Source organism: Cervus canadensis, chromosome 17 (assembly GCF_019320065.1).
Source record: "Cervus canadensis isolate Bull #8, Minnesota chromosome 17, ASM1932006v1, whole genome shotgun sequence".
NCBI classification, from domain to species: domain Eukaryota; kingdom Metazoa; phylum Chordata; class Mammalia; order Artiodactyla; family Cervidae; genus Cervus; species Cervus canadensis.
Window position 1 is genome coordinate 7,922,537 of NC_057402.1, and position 9,956 is coordinate 7,932,492.

Consider the following 9,956-nt stretch of genomic DNA (forward strand, 5'->3'; position numbering starts at 1 on the left):
TTGAAAGAGCTGTCTCTGGGAGCTGCCTTGATTGATTATCAAGGGTCTGTTCGCAGACATAGCTGTCTGTCCCGCCACCCCTCTGGAATTTACTATCCAAGTTAACTCCTAACAGAACATTAGTGAGCCTTGACTGCACAGAAGGCGCAGATAGATAGCTTTGCACGACTGCCCTTAAGATAAGTAGGATGCCTTTGGCGCCATGAGAGAGCTCTGGCGATTGTTATCATAAAGATGATGTACATGGGGAAGAATTTTCTTTGGGATGCCTCTCTTCTTGGTTTAGTATATATGTAACCCTGAGAAATAAAGAATCATCGTTGACTGCAGCGATCCTCTCGACCCCATCTGTTCTGTCTCTTTATTTCTTAGCGTAAAGGAACGCGTAGTGTTGCTCGCTGAAATCTTCCGGCTGGCCCGGCAGTCTGTAAACAATTATTTCCCGCAATCCTAGAGGCTTGACGCCCCAGGTCAGGACACCAGTGAGGCTGCCTTCTGGTGAGGGCCCCCTTCCTGGTTCACACCAGGCACCTTCCTTTGGGGTCCCCACCAGGCAGAGGGTTAGGGCAAGCATGTTCTCTGGGGATTCTTAGAACAAATCAAACCCCATTTATGGAGACTTCACTCTCATGACCTAAGCACCGGACAAAGACCCCGATTCTAACATCATTATCCTAGGTGCACAGGAATTCCAAACATGAATTCTGGGGGCACAGAAGCATTCAGACCACAGCGCTCCGTGAGAGACTGAGGTGTGTGTGGTCCTGCCACACCTGGATTCCAATCCAGTGAAACTGATTTCATACTCTGACCTGTGGAGTGAAAGGGAATGCGTGTGTGTTGATTGGAGCCCTGCATGTGCAGGAACTGGAACCATGGTCAGCAGAGTAACATGGACCAGAACGTGAGTCACGTTACCCAGTGTCTCCCCCATGGCTCCCTCTTACGTGGGGACCACAAGCACTGCAGGTCACCGTCCCCAGGAGGAGGTTCCTCAGGAAACTGTAACAAAGTTTATTTCCTTGGCCTCCAAAATCACTGCAGATGGTGACTACAGCTATGAAATTAAAGGACACTTACTCCTTGGAAGAAAAGCTATGACCAACCTAGACAGCATTTTAAAAAGCAGAGACATTTCTTTTTTTTTTTCCATGTATTTTTATTAGTTGGAGGCTAATTACTTTACAATATTGTAGTGGTTTTTGAGACATTTCTTTCCCGATAAAAGTCCATCTGGTCAAAGCAGTTATTTTCTATACACCCACAGGGGCAAAGTTGTAAATATTAAGACAATAACGTCTGCTTTGGCCCAGCCTTGTTCCTCATGACTCCGGTTGGACCAAACCGGAGCTGGGCTTCAGGCTGCACTTTCCATGCAGACAATGTAGAGCTCCCTCCCTAGTCCCAGGTCTCCGCCAAGACCTCCCCAGCCCCGTTCTCCTGGTGGCTCCATGCTCAGCTCCCTCACTGCTCACATCCCAAAAATACACATAGAGGAGTGTGTACTGGTGTCTCTGAGTGCACAGAACTTCAGAGGGTTTTTGTATTTCACTTTACCACTTAGAGTAATTTAAGCCCAGCAATATGCCTTCTGCAGTTCAGCATTTTAGTGACATTTGACCAGATACCAGGTCTTTCTAATGGTTTATTCTTTCTTTCTCTCCTTTCTTTCTGTGGCAGCATTGTGTCCTAGTTGTCACGTGCCTCTCCAATTCGACATGTGGGTTCTCCACTTGTAGGGTGGGCTCTGCTTTCTAGCTGCAGTGTGCAGGCTTTGTGGCCCCTTGGCATGTGGGATGTTACCTTTGTGACCGGGGATGCATCTATATCCCCTGCGTTGGAAGGCAGACTCTTAGCCACTGGACTACCAAGAAGTCCTCAGATATAAGGTTTTAAGTCAGAGTTCCTCATCATTATCAATATTTGAGGCTAGATATTCCTGTGCTGTGGGTGCTGTCCTGTGCATTGTAGGATGTCTGGAAGCACCCATGGACTTTCCCAACTAGATTACTAGGTACTTATAGCACCTCTCCCATGTGTTAGAAACAATCTTGCCTTGAAACTTTGACAAATGTACCCTGGGGGACAATATCACTCTGGTGATACATTGACATCATTTCCCTATGTACAACATTAGTCTGACTATTCAAGTGAAAAACGTTGCCTTAAACAGGACAGGACTGGACTCCAGAAAAACAGGACTTGCAGATCTTTGTGATAGTGGAGGAAAGATTTGAAGTTCAACAGTAGAACCATTCATGCCATGAAATGTTTATAAATTGTATGGTTTATATACCAATTTATAAACTTATTTTATTAGATACTAGATAACTAATAACTTGGGTGGTCACCTAAATTTAAAAACAAGTTGTCATGAAGAAGTAATTCTATGCAGCTGGTTCTATGATTGATGGGGCAACACAGGCCTGACTGAATCCATGAAAAACGACTCCAGTTCAGAAATACTTGGGGAAGGAGAAACTCTGAGACACCCACTTCACAGACATCACCCCATAATCCCACATGCCTCAGACCTGAGAGATGCTCACAGATGGGAGATGCCAGCAAGAAGAGAAACAAACAGAATAACTTCATGTGCTTTTTGATTAAACATTTGTCTTTCAGAGAATTGTGGCAGTGAAGACAGAAAAAAAACACTGACTTTGAATGTGACAAGGACCACTTGACTATATAAGTCAGGCTTTTTGAAATACTTTACTGTGTCCATCTTTGCCTGGTTTTATCAAGACACCTGAAAAGTCAGGTTAGTGAGAATTCTTACCCTTGACTTCTGATCACCCTCAATCTTTAATGCAACCCTTTACATCTGCTCTCTTCCAGGTGATATGTGATTGTATGATCGCCTTTACCAAGAATTCTCTGGAGACAGTGCAGATAGATCCCCCTGAACTGGAAGTCTTCTCATAGTCATTTCCCATCTAGTCTGCTTACCAATGTTTTTTGGCCATAAATCTCTGTCTTACCATCTATATTTGGCACTGAGCGAAGTTTCAAGGCTGCCTCAAATAACAAAAGTGAGATTTTCAATCCTTGTCTCAAAGTCATATTCATATTTGACGTTAGTTTCAAGATCACATCCCCAGAAGTATAATTTGTACATGAATGAAGCTTATCTGTCATTGATGTTTTCTACTTAAGTCAGCACACAGCATCATGTGTTAAGGACTCTAGTCTGTACTTCAGGATATGATGGGACTGCTATAAACAGGCAAACTGTCAAGTAATAGCATGACAAGTTAAAAAAACATGACATTAGTTGACCACAAAAGGCACTAATTTACACAATAGGAGTTGAAACAAGAAGGCATAGATTTGAGTGACCTCAGGAGGAAATGTATGTGTGATTTGGTGTGGTTTTAGTACTGGCCGCATTGTAAACGTCCATGAAAAACAGTCAATAAAATAAGCATTTTCCTTTCGGGAGGCAAATACCGAGTGCCTGAATTTAAAAACATGGAATCCGTGAGCAATGAGGTCATTGCATGTGCGGTATTGGGCCCTCTGTCATCAGAGCCTATCCCACTGCAAGCTGAAGGATTCAGACACTTTGTGCCCTTGACAGAAAGCTGCAGGCAGCGGCTCTTCCTTTCACATCTGCCAAAACAAAGAATAGCAGTAGCTTGTACATGTTTTGCAATCCCCTGGGCCTTCTCCGGACAGTCACCAGGTTCAAGAATTTCTTGATAACTTTGATAACTATGATACCTTTGAACTTTGAACTATGATAACTATGAACTTTGATAACTACGGTGTTGTTGGAAGTCCTTCAAGAAATAGAAGAAAATTCATAAATAACAGTATCGTTTTCTGGAAGAAAAACAAACCGCAGTAACGACAGACTAGCATAGAGCAGAGGGCCTCTGGTAGAGATGAGGGCAGGAGAGTTAAGGCGGGGGTTCTAACCACAAACTCCCCCAGCCCCCGTGCAGCTGCTCCTGGGCTCAGCATTGTACTCGGTGGGTCCTGAGTGCCCCCTGGTGGTCACGGAGCCCCACGCAGGGAGGCTGGTGTCTGGGCTCACGCTGCCTCCCCCGCACTGTGTGTCTTGCGCGGTGATACATGGCCGTGTCCTCTGCTCTGAGGTTGTTCCTTTGCAGAGAGCTGTGTTCTTGGAACTGTCTCTGGAATTGGTGAATCGGCCCTTCACAGAGTCTGCATGGTAGGTGCTGCCACTACCAGGATAGATAGATCCAACTTACTCCAGGCCCTCCCTTGGATGCTGGCGGGCCCAGGCCATGCAGTAATGACTGAAGGTGTGTTCAAAGGCTGCACAGGAGAGTCTCAGTCACCCCTCCCCTCTCCGCGCTGCACCAAGCAGACTCCACCAGCTCTTCCTCACACAGGTCACCTGCAAACTCGGAGACATCCTGGTCACAAGGCTGTCACACACACACTGATTCCCTCACTCACATCCACTGTCATCCTCGGGATCTCTTGTTCTCCATCAATCACCTTGTAAAATAGCAACAAGGACAACCCCGCCCAGCCCAAGGTCCATGCTGAGTGGTCTGTGTGCAGTCGTGATCCCTGAATGGGAGCACCTGGATCCCGGGGCTGGGGCTCCACTCCCAGAGCTGCAGGGTCAGGGCTGGGCAGGTTTTCATCAGCAGAGGGAGGATGCCATTTGCTTGTCTCCTGACTATGTAGCTGGATGTGGGTTTGGACACTGACAGAGGAGGAAGTGCCCCATTGCACCTGTGAGTATACTGGGTAGTGCGTTGGCTGCTACAAGATTTGGCAAGACATTGTTCTATTACGTGGCCATATCTTCGGAGAACTTCAAAGCTCATCATATTTTTTCATTTTTGCACACATAAATAAATAAAGCACTTAGGTTTGAATGTTAATGCATTTACATGGATCACATGTAAAATCACAAGTAGAATCATCAAGGACTGTGCAATGTATCCAAGAGGCTGTATCTGGTAGGTGTGAGCCCTAGTGCCTGGACTTGTGATACTCATCCTGGACCAAAGTTTTCCCCTGAACCTGCTCCATGACAGAGTGGGATATGCCTAGTGAGGTCTGCAGGACCCTTTCTTGTAGTGAGAACATGTGAGAGCCTGTTGCATTCTAGTGTTTCCTGGAGAATGTCTAGTGACCCAGGGTTCACACTGGTGCATTTTCAGGACATTTGCATTCGAATATATGACATACCTGCTCATCCAGACAATCACAACAGTGAGCAAACCCTTCTCACCAAATGTCCCCCTCTGGACCCTCTGTGAGTCCTCTTCCCTTGTCCCCCACTCCCTCCTCCTATCCCTTATCAGGTGACTCATCATGCTGATAACCTTACCTCACATTTACTTTCATTTCTGGAATTTAATGAGTGGGATGTGCAGCATGCACTTTAGTGGACGGAAGACACCGAGTGTGGGAACAAGAGTTATCCTGACACCTTCAGTCATTCCTGATGAGAAATATGAGTCTGGATGGGGATGTGACAGAGAACTCAGTTGGGATTAAAATGGATTGTAGACCACTTGTTTTCTTCTTTAGGTCCCTAAAGAATCCAGTAAAATCAAGTTTTCTTATATAACATGCGTGCAGTGTGCTGGCCCGTCTGGGATTCCTGTTGAGGTCTGTCTTCTGAGTCTGACTGGAAGAGACTCCCTGTGTTCCCTGGCCCTCCTCAGGTCTCACCTGGTGACACTGACAGTCGTTTCTCCCTCCACAGGTGATCCTGTGGCCTTGGTGAGGTGAGAACGTGTCTTATGACCCCGTGCCTTTGGTGAGGTGAGAACGTGTCCTCATGACCCTGTGACCTTGGTGAGGTGAGAACGTGTCCTCATGACCCTTTGGCCCTGGTGAGGTGAGAACGAGTCCTCCTATTACTGCAAAGGTTCTCAATTTGAGTTGTTGGCAATTAGTTATAACTATAGGGGGCTCCATGGAAAATAGAGATGGAGAGGAAACCACAGACTGTGGCAGGAGAGCAGACTCATCCTCCACATGTAGCTGGTGCTGAGGCTGGACCCGGTGCACGCTGAGGGTGCCCTGGGGGTCCTGAGGGCCCTGAGGGCCCTGAAACCAGCCCCTCCTGCCTCCCTGCAGGAAGGTGTGTGTCTGGGCTCACACGCCTGTGTGTCTCACCCAGCAATACAAGGCTGTTCCCTTGGTGGCCACAGAGCTCAGTGGCAGAGATCACTGCTTCTTGGATGTGTTCCGGGATATGGAGGTGCGGCTCTCGAGAGACGGTTTGTAGTGAGTGTCCCTGTGTTGTATATTTCCCCATCCACAGCAGCCATACCCTGGCGCCAGACAGAAAAAGCTGCAGTCATGTCCACTGGTGATGGAGTAACCACAGCTATGAATAGCACAGGTGAGGATACGTGTCTGCTAGAGCTTCCCTAGTGCTAGACAGGATCTGCAGCTCCCCCTGAGAGAAGACACCTGGGGACAAGGAGAATCAGGCTTTGTCAGTTACCCCAGTCACAGCCATCCCCACAAACCCATGTCTGACCTGAGACCCTCACCTTGAGGAGCTGTCACCAGGAAGAGGAGAAGACCCCATCTGCTCTGGAAGAAGCCTCATCTTCTTCACGACCACGCTCTGCCTTCCCTGAGACCTCAGCCCTGCGTGAGGGAGAGCAGTGAGCTCCCACTGCCCAGGGTTGGATTTTACCCTGGGGCTTGAAGAGGAATTTCATTTAATAGCTCTATTAGGCGATGGTCACACTAACTCTGGTCATCCCAGGATCCCCACAGGAGCCTTCTGAATTTACATGGCTGGAAAGTATAGGGTGGGAAAGCATTGGGCCAACCAGATGGGTTGGAGACAGATCCCAAGGCAGGTCCACTTTTCTGAGCCCAGGGTCTCCGTCCTCCATAGCCCCCCTGCTGCCCACCTCCCATCTCAGCTGAGCTCCCCTTCCTCTCAGGTGGAAATGGAAAAGTCCTCCTGAGGACCTCTGTATTTCCCCGTATGAATGATCCAGATAAGCTCAGAATGGAGTGTGGACTTCAAGAAAGTTGAGGTCAGATGGAACCACCTTGACTGACCTCACTAGGCAATTATGTGTGTGTGTTGAGTGATTCAAAAGACTGGCCATGCTGTAAATGTCTATCAGTTCAATTCTGTTCAGTGTCTCAGTCATCTCTGACTCTTTGGGACTCCCCGTACTGCAGCAAGTCAGGCTTCCCTGTCCATCAACTACTTCCAGAGTTTTTTCATAATCACATCCATCGAGTTGGTCATGCCATCCAACCATCTCATCATCTGTCATCTCTTGTACTCCTGCCTTCAATCTTGCCCAGCATCGGGGTCTTCTCCAATGAGTCAGTTTTCCACATCAGGTGGCCAAAGTATTGGAGTTTCAGCTTCAGAACCAGTCCTTCCAATGAATATCCAGGACTGATTTCCTTTAGGATTGAGTGGTTTGATTTCCTTGCAGTCCAAAAGAGTCTTAACAATCCTTAAGACCATTAAGAGTCTTCTCCAACACCACAGTTCAAAAGCATCAGTTCTTCAGCACGAAGCTTTCTTTATAGTCCAACTCTTCATATCCATATATGACTACTGGAAAAGCCATAGTTTTGACTAGACAGACCATTGTGGGCAAAGTAATGTCTCTGCTTTATAATAATATAATATAATATAATAATATAATAAATATATATATAAAATTTATATATAATATAATATGCTATAATATAATATAATAATATAATATAATAGATTTTCTTCCAAGGAGCAAGTGTCTTTTAATTTCATGTCTGCAGTCACCATCAGCAGTGATTTTGAAGCCCCCCCAAATAAATTATTTACTGTTTCCATTGTCTCCCCATCTATTTGCCATGAAGTGATGGGACCAGATGCCACGATCTTAGATTTCAGAATGTTGAGTTTTGGGTCAAGTTTTAGCTCTCCTCTTTCACTTTCATCAAGGGACTCTTTAGTCTTTCTTCACTTTCTGCCATATGGGTGGTGCCATTTGCATATTATGTGTCTGCATGTGTGTGTGTGTATAAAATATCCCTACTTCAATAAAAATTAAATTTAATAGGGAGAGAACAAGATGGCGTAGTGTAGGTGGACGTGGAGCACGTCTCTATCCACCCATACATCAGGAATACACCTTCTGACAAAGAAGTGCATGCAGAACACCTGCTGAGACGGGCAGCGGTACCTGACCAACAGAAAAGATATATAGACCCACGCATAATTTGGTAGGATGAAGGAACTAGGGGGAAAAACAGGAGTGTTCATAGGACTGGACCTGCCCTCGGCGGGTGGGGGAACTGAAGCAGGGGTCTCGTCTCCACCTTGAAGCGGTTGTCTGAGTTGGAGGAGAAACATTTAAGGCTGAGAGTGAAACAGCTGATCTGTGGCAGCCTAAATGGAATAAGAATCAGTCCTTGCCACAGCCATACATATCCTAGACAGGAACGCAGATCCCCTGGAAGGTGCAGTGACTGGGAGCTGGACTTTAGGGACTGTGGATCAATCCCAGGGTGAGGGCTGCTGTTAATGGTCGAGAGACAGGTTGAGGGGATGTGAGGGAGGAGACTGTGGTAAGAAATGCCTGTGGAGGAAAGCTGGGCAGCCCTGGAAGCAAAGTGATGCTGCTGAGTCACGTGTAAGGGATGGAGCCGTCACAATAGCCTCTCTCCCCCCATACACCAGCATTGGCAGCCGAATAATAGAGTGGCCCATCAAATGCCTGATGCACTGAACTACAGAGTAGGACCCCACCCAGGGTGCCCCTTTAAGTGCCTGACACGCTGATCTACAGATTAGGACCCCAGGCAGGGGGCCCCTCTATGTGCCCGACAAGCCAAACAGCAGAGGAAGACCCCGGGTAAGGGAGCCCTCTAAGTGCCTGAATGAGTGGAGCCGTGGAGGAAGACTGGCCAAAGAGGCCTTCTGATCATCAGCTACAAGAGGCTCCAAATGAGACTCTGATAGGGCCATAGCTCCTGCAGCGCGTGCAGCCCATGTCCCTGCACACTTGGTGCTGCCAGGGTCCCCACAAGCCAAGCAGCTGTGCCCCATTCACGCTCAGCTCTCACTGGGGCAGAGCTGCCACAGGCCAACAAGTCTTGCATCTCTGTGCGCAGGGTCGCTTCGTTAGTGCCCAGCTCTTTGTGATCACGCAGTTTGTGGCCTGCCAGGCCTCTCTGTCAGGGAGGGGAGTTCTCCAGGCAAGAATACTGGAACATATTGGTCAATACTGGTTTCATATCCTTCTGGAGCACTATGTTTCCTGCTGCCCTAGCCACCAACTCCCCTGAGTACCTGGTGCTGCCAGACCGGCTGCGATGCAATCAGCTACACCACCTCCACACTTGCCCTCACAGGGGCAAACCCAAGTCCTCCACTGCAGCCTCTGGAGCAAACCCCAGAGGATGACCCAGATGCAGAGGTGGAAATAAAAGCGCAGTTGAAGCCCAGGTGTAGTGTGGCTGAGGAAGAAAACCCGAAACCTTCCCAGCAGCTGCACAAGGTGCAGATTAAACCCACAAGGTCAGCTAGGCAGATTACATTCTCCATGGCTATGGAGTACATAAAAGCTCATTGAGAGTTTCCACAAGAGAAAATGCAGTGGTCTGATAGCTGTGGACACTGGAGGCAAGAACACAGAGGAGCAGAACCAGATAAGAATCTGAGCCGCCCCCACAGCAGGTCCAGAGATGAGCAGTGCTGGAGCGCATCCTAGGGAGGGGTGGCAGACTGTGACTCCTAGCGAGGGAGAAGACTCTGACAGCAATCACTCAGGGAAAGCACTTATTATTCTTGTTTTTTGACTTGTTCTGTAGATTCCTTTGGATTCTTTTCTTTTCTTTTTTTTCTCGTTTTATTTCCCCCTCCATTGTAGTTGTCAATTTTATTGGCACTATGAAATCTAAGTAAGCTTTTGAGGTTTATTTGTTCCTTTTTTCTCAGTCATATTTTTTATTGGTGTTATAAACTTCTGCCTCTATGTTGGGCT